We start from the raw sequence: 8561 nt of genomic DNA on the forward strand, positions 1-8561 counted from the left end.
TTCTTTTTTTTAAATTTTTTTAAATTTTTTTAATTTTTTGGCTTCCTTGTTCTTTGAACAAACTAGATCATCTACACATTGTGTTAGGACTAAATCACAAGGGAAATTTAGATCTTTTAACTCTTGATCGACAACCAGGGAAAAATAGAAGGGAGCTGCAGTGTACTCCAGGGGCATGACTGTCCAGGTATGTTGTTGTCCTCTCCAGGTAGCAAAATCATATTGACTGCCTTGGTCTAGAGGCAAATGAAAAAAAGGCAGAGCAAAGATACATTAGAGTGAAGCAAGTGGCTTCAGGTGGAATTGATGATAGGATGGTATTTGGGTTAATTTCTGTCAGGTAGTGAGGTATACATATTTTGTCGATGGCCTTAAGGTGTTGAACAAATCAAAATCCTTGTCAGTTTGGCTTCATTTCTTGCTGGATGAGAGTGTTACAAAGGCAGTGCATGGGAAGACCTTTGTAGAAGGCATTCAACTATACGTTTGAGCTCTTCTTTTGGCATCAAGGGGTATTGTGGGAAGTTTGGGTAACAACTTGGTAGAATGTATCTGAACTTTAATAAGTTCTTCTCCCATTATTTTACCTCTTTTTCTTTTTTCCCATTATTTTTTCTATATCAGGGGAATATCTAGCCGATAGAGGGTCAGATTTGGTGTCAAAATCTGGGGTATTTATCAAATAGAGTGGGAATGCAAAGGTATACTCAGAACAGAGTCAATTGGCTATGAACAGAGAGGTCCTCTGAAAACTCAAGAAATATTCCCTCTGGTGAGCTTCTAATATAACAATTCTCTGTGTAAAGTTAAGTTCTACCCTGTTAGATTGGCAGGTGTGTTGTCACAGGGCAGGAAGGAATGTTTCCAGTCAAAGGGCTCAAGGGTTTCATATAAAGGCTGGGAGACAGGGAAAATCTGTGCGTTATTTGAAATACTGATCATGTGTGTGGGGCGTTTACGCCAAGGAAGAGGCTGAGCAAAGGTGGCAGGGTTTATTACAGAAAGAGTAGCAGTTGTATTGAAGGACTTACACTAATAAGTTTCAGATCTTATTCAAAAGATACAATAATCAAGACAGTGTGCTATTGGCACATGAATAGTCATACAACAGGTCAATGGAACAGAATTATGAGTCAGAAACAAATCTTTACCTTGATGGTCAATTTAGTTCTGACAAAAGTGCCAAGACAATTAAATGTAAAAGGCATAGTCTTTTTAACAATTGAATCATCACATTCAAAAAAACCCTTAAACTATTAGTTTACACCATACCCACACACAAAACCACAAATTGGATGAAAGACCTAGATGTAAAAACTAAAGCTATTAATTTCTTCAAAAAAAAAGGGGGGAAATCTTTATGACCTTGGTTGGGCAGAAGGTTCTTAGATACAACACCAAATTTACAATCCATTTTTTAAACTTGGTATTCTGAAAGTCATAAAAATTTTAAACACATGCACATCAAAAGTCACCAATAAAAATTTTTAAAATAAACCTATAACTAATATAATGTTATATGTCAATTATATCACAATGAAACAATGGAGGAAAGTCCATAAAATGGGAGAAAATATGTGCAATCACATATCAGATAAAGGACTTGTATCCAGAATATATAAAGAACTTTTACAACTCAAAAATAAGGCAAATGAGAGAATTTTTAAATGGACAAAAGATTTGAATAGATATTTAACCATAAAAGATACACAACATAGGCTTAGCTAATACACTCATGAGAAGATATTCAATGTCATTAGTCATTAGAGAAATGCAAGTTAAGGCCACAATGACATACCAAAACACACTCACTAGAATGGCTATAATCAAAGAAGACAGACAATACCAAGTTCTAGTGAGAATGAGGAAAGAGTGAAACCCACATGCATTGCTGGTGAGAACGTCAAACTGTACAGCCATTCTGGAAAGTGGAACGTAAACTTGCCATTTGACCCAAGAATTCCATTCCTTGGAATCTATGCAAGAGACCTGAAAACATATGTCCCCACAAAGACATGTATAGGAGTGTTCATAGCAGCATTATTGACAATAGCCCCCAAATAGAAATGATCCAAATGTCCAAATACTGATGAATGTATGGAAATGCAAATGTGGTATTTCCATACAAGAGATACTACTCCTCAAGTAAAATGAAAGAACATATACAACATGCTACAACATGGATAAACCATGGATAACAGCTGCTACAACAGGAATAAACTACCAAAACAGTATATTAACTGAAACAAGCCAGATGCAAAAGACTACACATTGAATGATTTATTTCTATGAAATATCCAGTAAAAAGGCAAATTTATAGACAGAGGCAATCAGCGATTATCTTGGTCTGGGGTTTTGAGAAAGGATTTAATGCAAATAGGCATAAGGGAACTTTCTGAGGTAATGAATATGTTCTAAAACTGGCTGTGGTGATGATTACCCAAAGTTATGATAACCCAAAGTTATCCATAACTTTACTAATAAGCATTAAATTGAAAAAAGAAAAATTTACATCACCTGTGAGGAACAAGTGGATGTGATGTGTCTCCAGAGAAAGACACAGGATCACTTATTAGTATTCAAGGCAAAAATATTTATATAATTTTACTCTTATCATGAGGAAACATCAGAGAATCTCAAATTGAGGAACACTAAGAAATAACTACCTATAATTTTCAAAAATATTAATGGCTTGAAAAACAGCAGAAGGCTAAGGAACTATTCCAGATAAAAGTTAACTAAGGAGACATGACACCTGAAAGAAATGCATGATCCTGACCTGCATCTTATAGGCAAAAAAAAAAAAAAAAAAAAGAAAGAAAAAAAGGGGGGTGGTTAATTGCATGAAAGTAGACCAAAGGTACAAACTTCCACTTATAAGATAAATAAGTACTAGGGATGTAATGTATAGCACACTAACTATAATTCACACTGCTGAGTTAAGAGAATAAATCTAAAGAGTTCTCATCACAAGAAAACAATTTTTTTCTATTTCTTTAATTTTGTACCTGTAGGAGATGAGGGACTTTAAACTTATTGTGGTAATCATTTCATGATGTATATAAGTCAAATCATTATGCTGTACACCTTAAACAAACAGTGCTGTATGTCAATTACATCTCAATAAAGCTGGAAGAAAAAATAATACTAAATTGAAAATTTTTAAATAGATAACAGAGATAGAGATATATAATAAAGGATATTGTTAGTATAATTGACAAAATTGGAAAATGGACTATGGATTAAAGCATGGCAGCAATGTTAAATTTTTTTAAATTTGATAACTGTTCTAAAATATATATGAGAGAATATTCGTGTTAGGAAATATACACTGAACAATTCTGCGGAAAAGAGTCTGAATATATACAACTTACTCTCTAATGATTCAAGGAACAAATATTTATGTATGTGTATATTTATCTATTTATATAAACATACATATCCTGTGGTCTTTCTGAGAGACAGGAATAAAGAATGATACAGCAAATGTGGCAAAGTGTTAAAAGTTAATAGAGGATAAATGAGAATTCTTTACATCGTTTTTGCACTGTTTCTATAAGTTTGGAAAAATTTCAAAATAACGCATTAAATATTCAATAAAACAGCAGGACATTGATAATTCTTTGACATGACATTTATTTCTGAGCAATATGCTTGATAGGCAAACACTAGCAGGAGTCCCACCAAAGTCTAGAACAAGAAAAGATGCCACTCTTCCAATAATATTTGACATTGTGCTGGTGATACTAGCCAACAAAATCAGACAAGAGAAAGAAATTAGATGTTTAAAATCTTAAAGGGAAGAAAAATAAGACCATTTGCAAACCATATGATTGTAAACCTAAAAAAAAACTGAAAAAAAATAAGAGAATTCCATAAGAAAGCTGAATTCAAAATTAAGATACAGAAATCATTGTCTGTCACTTATAACACAGAAGCTGAAGTCCTTGGTTAAAAAAAACAAACAAACAAAAAAACAAACTGCATTTGGCTTCAGCCTCAGCCTTTAAAAGCCCAAATAGCTACTTCAATGACAGTTTTGTCATTCTTAAAATAGTAAAGGATTAATAATTGTGTGACAACACAGGCCATCATCGTACCAAATCATTGGGATAGCATCACTAATTCAATGCAATTCACCACTCAGTAACATGTTCAGGAAGTAAAGAAAGCACAACATAATATACCAGAATTGCCAGTATTACTGTGAGGTAAGCAGAGAGTTAGTGGGCCAGTACCTCATTCTGCTTCAGGCAAAGACAAAGGTGTTGCTGTACAAGAGATGTTTGAAGCTGCCTTTTCTTATACAACATTTTCATATAAAAGCCTGTATTGCATGTTGGAAAAGGTCTCTCCAATTAAAAACAGAAGGGATAATGTACTTTGCGGATGACAATACCAAACAGCAATAAGATCCAACAAATTGCAGAAAAAGACCCACAGTACTTTGCCATTCGGGAAGAAAATACATCCCCTGTGTTATGTTTGTAAGTCCATAGAAAAGGATCTTGTCACATCAGTGCTGGATTGGGAGTTTGTGGGGAGTTGAAGGGAGCTCCAGCTTTAACTATGCTGTTTAGATATTCTAAAATATGTATTCAGGTATTATTCCCAAAGTGAGTAAAAATAAATAGGAATTTTTTAAAGCTAGTAATGCATTCTAGGGGGATAGCAGAATAGCCCTCATCAGATGGACGATTGGCAGCCGTCTTGTAACCTACCCAGAACCGGGATTTATTTGCTAATTCCGCCCCCACAGTGGTTCAAGCAGTTCATGTTGATTGGATAGTCAGGTTGGAATGACACCAAGAAAGCCCAATGAGTGGGCCTGATAATCCATCCTGACAGTCTTTGGACATCTTAGAGTAAACAAAAATAAGGCAGAAGGAAAGATATCTGATCTGGTGCTCGGCAAGCCATTCGTCAATTATATAGATGTTATGCCCTGAAAACACCTGGACCAGTACTTTCTAGCAGATCAGACCCCTTTTTAGGATGATGATGATATTGTTTACCATTCATTGGATGTTGGCTACATGCCAGACACTGTTCAAGATGATGAGAACAGGGCTGACAATGTCAAGTGGGAAAGGCAGATTATAAACATCATAAACAGTAAATAGTTACTATTTACTAAGCACTTACTGTGTTCCAAGAACATTTTACATACATTATTTCACAACCCCCCTGCACAGTAGATGGCATTCTCCCCATTTCACATGTAAGGAAACTGAGGTTAGCGAAGGTGAAATGACTTGCCCGTGGCTGACCAAGGGCATTCCCTGGTGGTCCAGTGGTTAGAACTCCAAGCTTCCACTACAGGGGGGACGGGTTCAATCCCTGGTCGGGGAACTAAGAACTCAGGAGGCCTCACTGCACGGCCAATTAAAAAAAAAGAAAGGAAGAAAGAAAGAAAGGGGCTGACCAGAGGAGGAAATCGGGTGCAACTATGCCAGGCCCCCAGTAACTGCATTTGTCTCAGGACAGGACCACATTCCCTTGGGAGGGGAGCTCACAGTGAGGATTCACAGGGCCCAGGACAATGATGAGCCCAGATGTGAGACTATTGAGGTCAGGAGAGCCGTGGACAAGAGGTGGCACAGGCTGGGACAGGAGCCACCACGTTCAGGGCCCCCATCCCTGGCCAGGCCAACAGCCCTGAGCCCCACCCTGTGTCCTGGCCAAGTTTGGGTTCCTCCTGCTGGCCCTTAAAACAGAGCATGTTCACACTCACTCTCCTGAATGGAGCCCCCATTGAACATTCCCTGACCATGGGATATTCAAGCTTCGCCAACAGAATTCTCCAGGACAAAAGCAGTTGTTTCCTGCAAGCTCCCCAACATCTCCCCACCCCGCCCTCTGTCCAAACAACAGGCGCACAGCAACGGCTCCCATCACCTGGGAACATAGAGGAAGGTGCCAGTGGCATCCACATTCACCCAACGAGAACTCAGGTTCCTGGCAGGGCCCCCTATGCCAGTGTACAGCCCCTGTAAGTTCCCCCAGCCAGCATCCTGACCTAAGCAGGGGAATTTCTTGGCCCGTGGCTGAAACACCAGAAATGCAGCCAGGAGAGCGGATGCAGGCCGGGAGTGTAGGGGGAAACCCCTCAAGACAGGCCCAGGAAGTTTGAGTTCCCTTCATGACTTTGTCACTAACAGGCTGGGATTTGACCTTAACCATAAACCGCCCTATTCCTGAACCCCTCAAATGCTGAATGAAAACAAATGCAGTGATCTTAAACTTTCTCACAAAACAGAATCTTTGTGGAGGTGCTTAAGGAGAATTCCTATGCCCATGACTCCAGGAATTCTGAGCAGTGGTTCTGGGATGCAGCAAAGAATCTGCATTTTACACCAATTGGCCAGAGAAGCCCAGTGTCTGCCAATTCACAAATCACTAGCTTGAATGCCCATCGAGAGAAGCCTGATTTAAATGGAATTCAGTACAAAGGAATGCTATGTGGCCCTCAAAATGAGAACATATAAGCTATTTTGTAAAAAGGGACAAAGTGAGCAATCACGTGGTTAAAGGACAGGGAGGGAAATGTTTCACCTTCCTCTGAAACCATATGAAAGTATTACCTATTCCAGAATCATTCTTGGATGTTTTCTCCTATTAACACTGGTCAGGCCGTCGAGCCACACCTTCTCTTGGCAACCACCTTCAAGGATCTGACAGTCATTGACATCACAGGCAAGGAGAGGCTTAAGGATGTCATCCAAAAATTCACCTCACTGTTGGACCAAAAGAAGTTAAAAGGTCACTTCCAGGGCGAGGTCTCAGGGGACGAAGGTACTACATCTCACTGTCCTGGTGCAGCGCTCCACTGGTGGGACTTGAACTTGAATCAGTTTTCCGGTTAAGGTTTTCCGTATCTGAGGTCAACACAAGGAAAGCCAGGAACTCGACCCAGGAAGCCTAGTCCTAGAGCGGCACGATTGCTCCGCCCCCTTGAGGCCTATGAAAGTATTTCTCTAGAGTAAACTACCCACCACAGCCGGGGCTACTGGGCGACACAGAGGCCTCCACTTCTAGGGGCGGAGCCCAGGAAGGGGCGGGGCTTAGCGTGAGGATGCTTTGCGACTCAGGTTCCGCCGGCGTCACTCACAACGTCCTTGGCCCACTCCTGCGCAAACCAGTCCACGTGAGGACCTGAAGATTCACACACGCAAAGCCGAGCCCAGCAGCTCCCCTAGAAGCCAGGACTGAGGGATCCCGAGAGGCGCCCCCAGAGCTCCGAAGGCTCCTCCCTCGTCCCGCAGTCCTGCGCCCCACCGCCCTGCGTCGGCCTCACCTGTCAAACCGACCTGTCACTGCCTGCAGAACCCAGCCCTTCCTCGTCTTCTGCCAGGCCCCAGGCCCGCGGCGACACTGAGAAGATGGGCAGCCGGCCCCGCAGCCCCAGCGCCTCCCCTGCGGACCGGTGGGGACCGCATCCCGGCGGACCGGGACCTGCCAAGCGCCGGCGAATGGAGGAGCCCGCGGGCCCCGAGTCCAAGTCCAAGGCGGCGCCCAGCCTGGACAACCTGACCTGGCCCCCGACCGCGGACACGCTCATCTTCGTGGTGGTCCTGCCCGCCGGCTGTGCCCTGCACGTGCCCCTGGACGACGTCGACCTGCTGCTGGAGCCCGAGCCAACGTCCGTGAGGCAAGTGTCTCTCGGAGATCGCATCCTCATGCTGGTCCCCGAGGCCCTCCTGGGCTCGGGAGTGGAAGGCCCGTGGGGACAGGGCCTGGGACGGGGCGCTTTCCTGAGCGCTCCCGGAGAGTACATGGCCCTGGAGCCGGGATTCTTGTGCCCAGCTGTCCCAGAGATCGCCTGCCAAGAAGAGGTCAACGAGGAGGAGGCGGATGCTGACGCCGACTTCCTGCCGGCTGGGACGGATGCTGCTGCAGTCTCGGTCGCTGGGCTCCGCCCCTCGGCTGGATGTATGTCTGGCTTCGACCTGTTGGGCCTAGTCTCAGAGCCGTCCCCTCGGGCCCCCAACACTAGTCCAGAGAGAGGCTCTCCACACCACGACGACAACCTGGACTTGCACCTTCCGGAGCCCTTCCCTGACTCACCACTCCAACCTCTACCTCCCTCTCCAAGTCCAGGTCCTCACCAGCGTCCCCAACGCCCTCATGGTCCTCCACGCAAGGCCCGGAGATGCCTGTTCCCTGAATCAACTGCCTGCCACAATTCCTGGCCAACTGAACGGGCAGCAGGAGAGAGTCTTCTGATATTGGCTGTGTGTACCTTGCACACACCGTAAGAATCATACGAACAGATGCTTTATGGCTGCAGGCTGCACTGCAGAGTTTTGATCAGTGACTGATTAAAACACCTGAAAGGAAGCTCACCTGGGCAAAGAAAAGCCGCTTGAAATACAGTGTGCTTTCTGACAGCCAGACTGCTGCTTAGATTTCCCCTAGGGAGGGCACCCTTAAGCAGCTCTACCCCCCTCCCATTCGCTTCAAACCTAAGCGCCAGCACTTTTCTCTCAAAAGCCATCCTTTTCCGGGCACCCCACCACTGCCCATACCCCTGTTCCCCCCAGCCCCCTTAATAGAGTAAT

General features: G+C 43.3%; 1 pseudogene across 1 annotated transcript; it reads left to right on the forward strand.

Annotated features, from left to right (window-relative positions):
• Nucleotides 1-7382: 7382 nt before the first annotated feature.
• On the forward strand, nt 7383-8354 carry LOC309660513 (proline-rich protein 23C pseudogene; annotated as a pseudogene). Its single transcript has one exon. The product of its transcript is annotated as a proline-rich protein 23C pseudogene (transcript).
• The last annotated feature ends 207 nt before the right edge of the window (nt 8355-8561 follow it).

This window comes from Balaenoptera physalus (assembly GCF_965194825.1).
Source record: "Balaenoptera physalus genome assembly, chromosome: 4".
Lineage (NCBI taxonomy): Eukaryota > Metazoa > Chordata > Mammalia > Artiodactyla > Balaenopteridae > Balaenoptera > Balaenoptera physalus.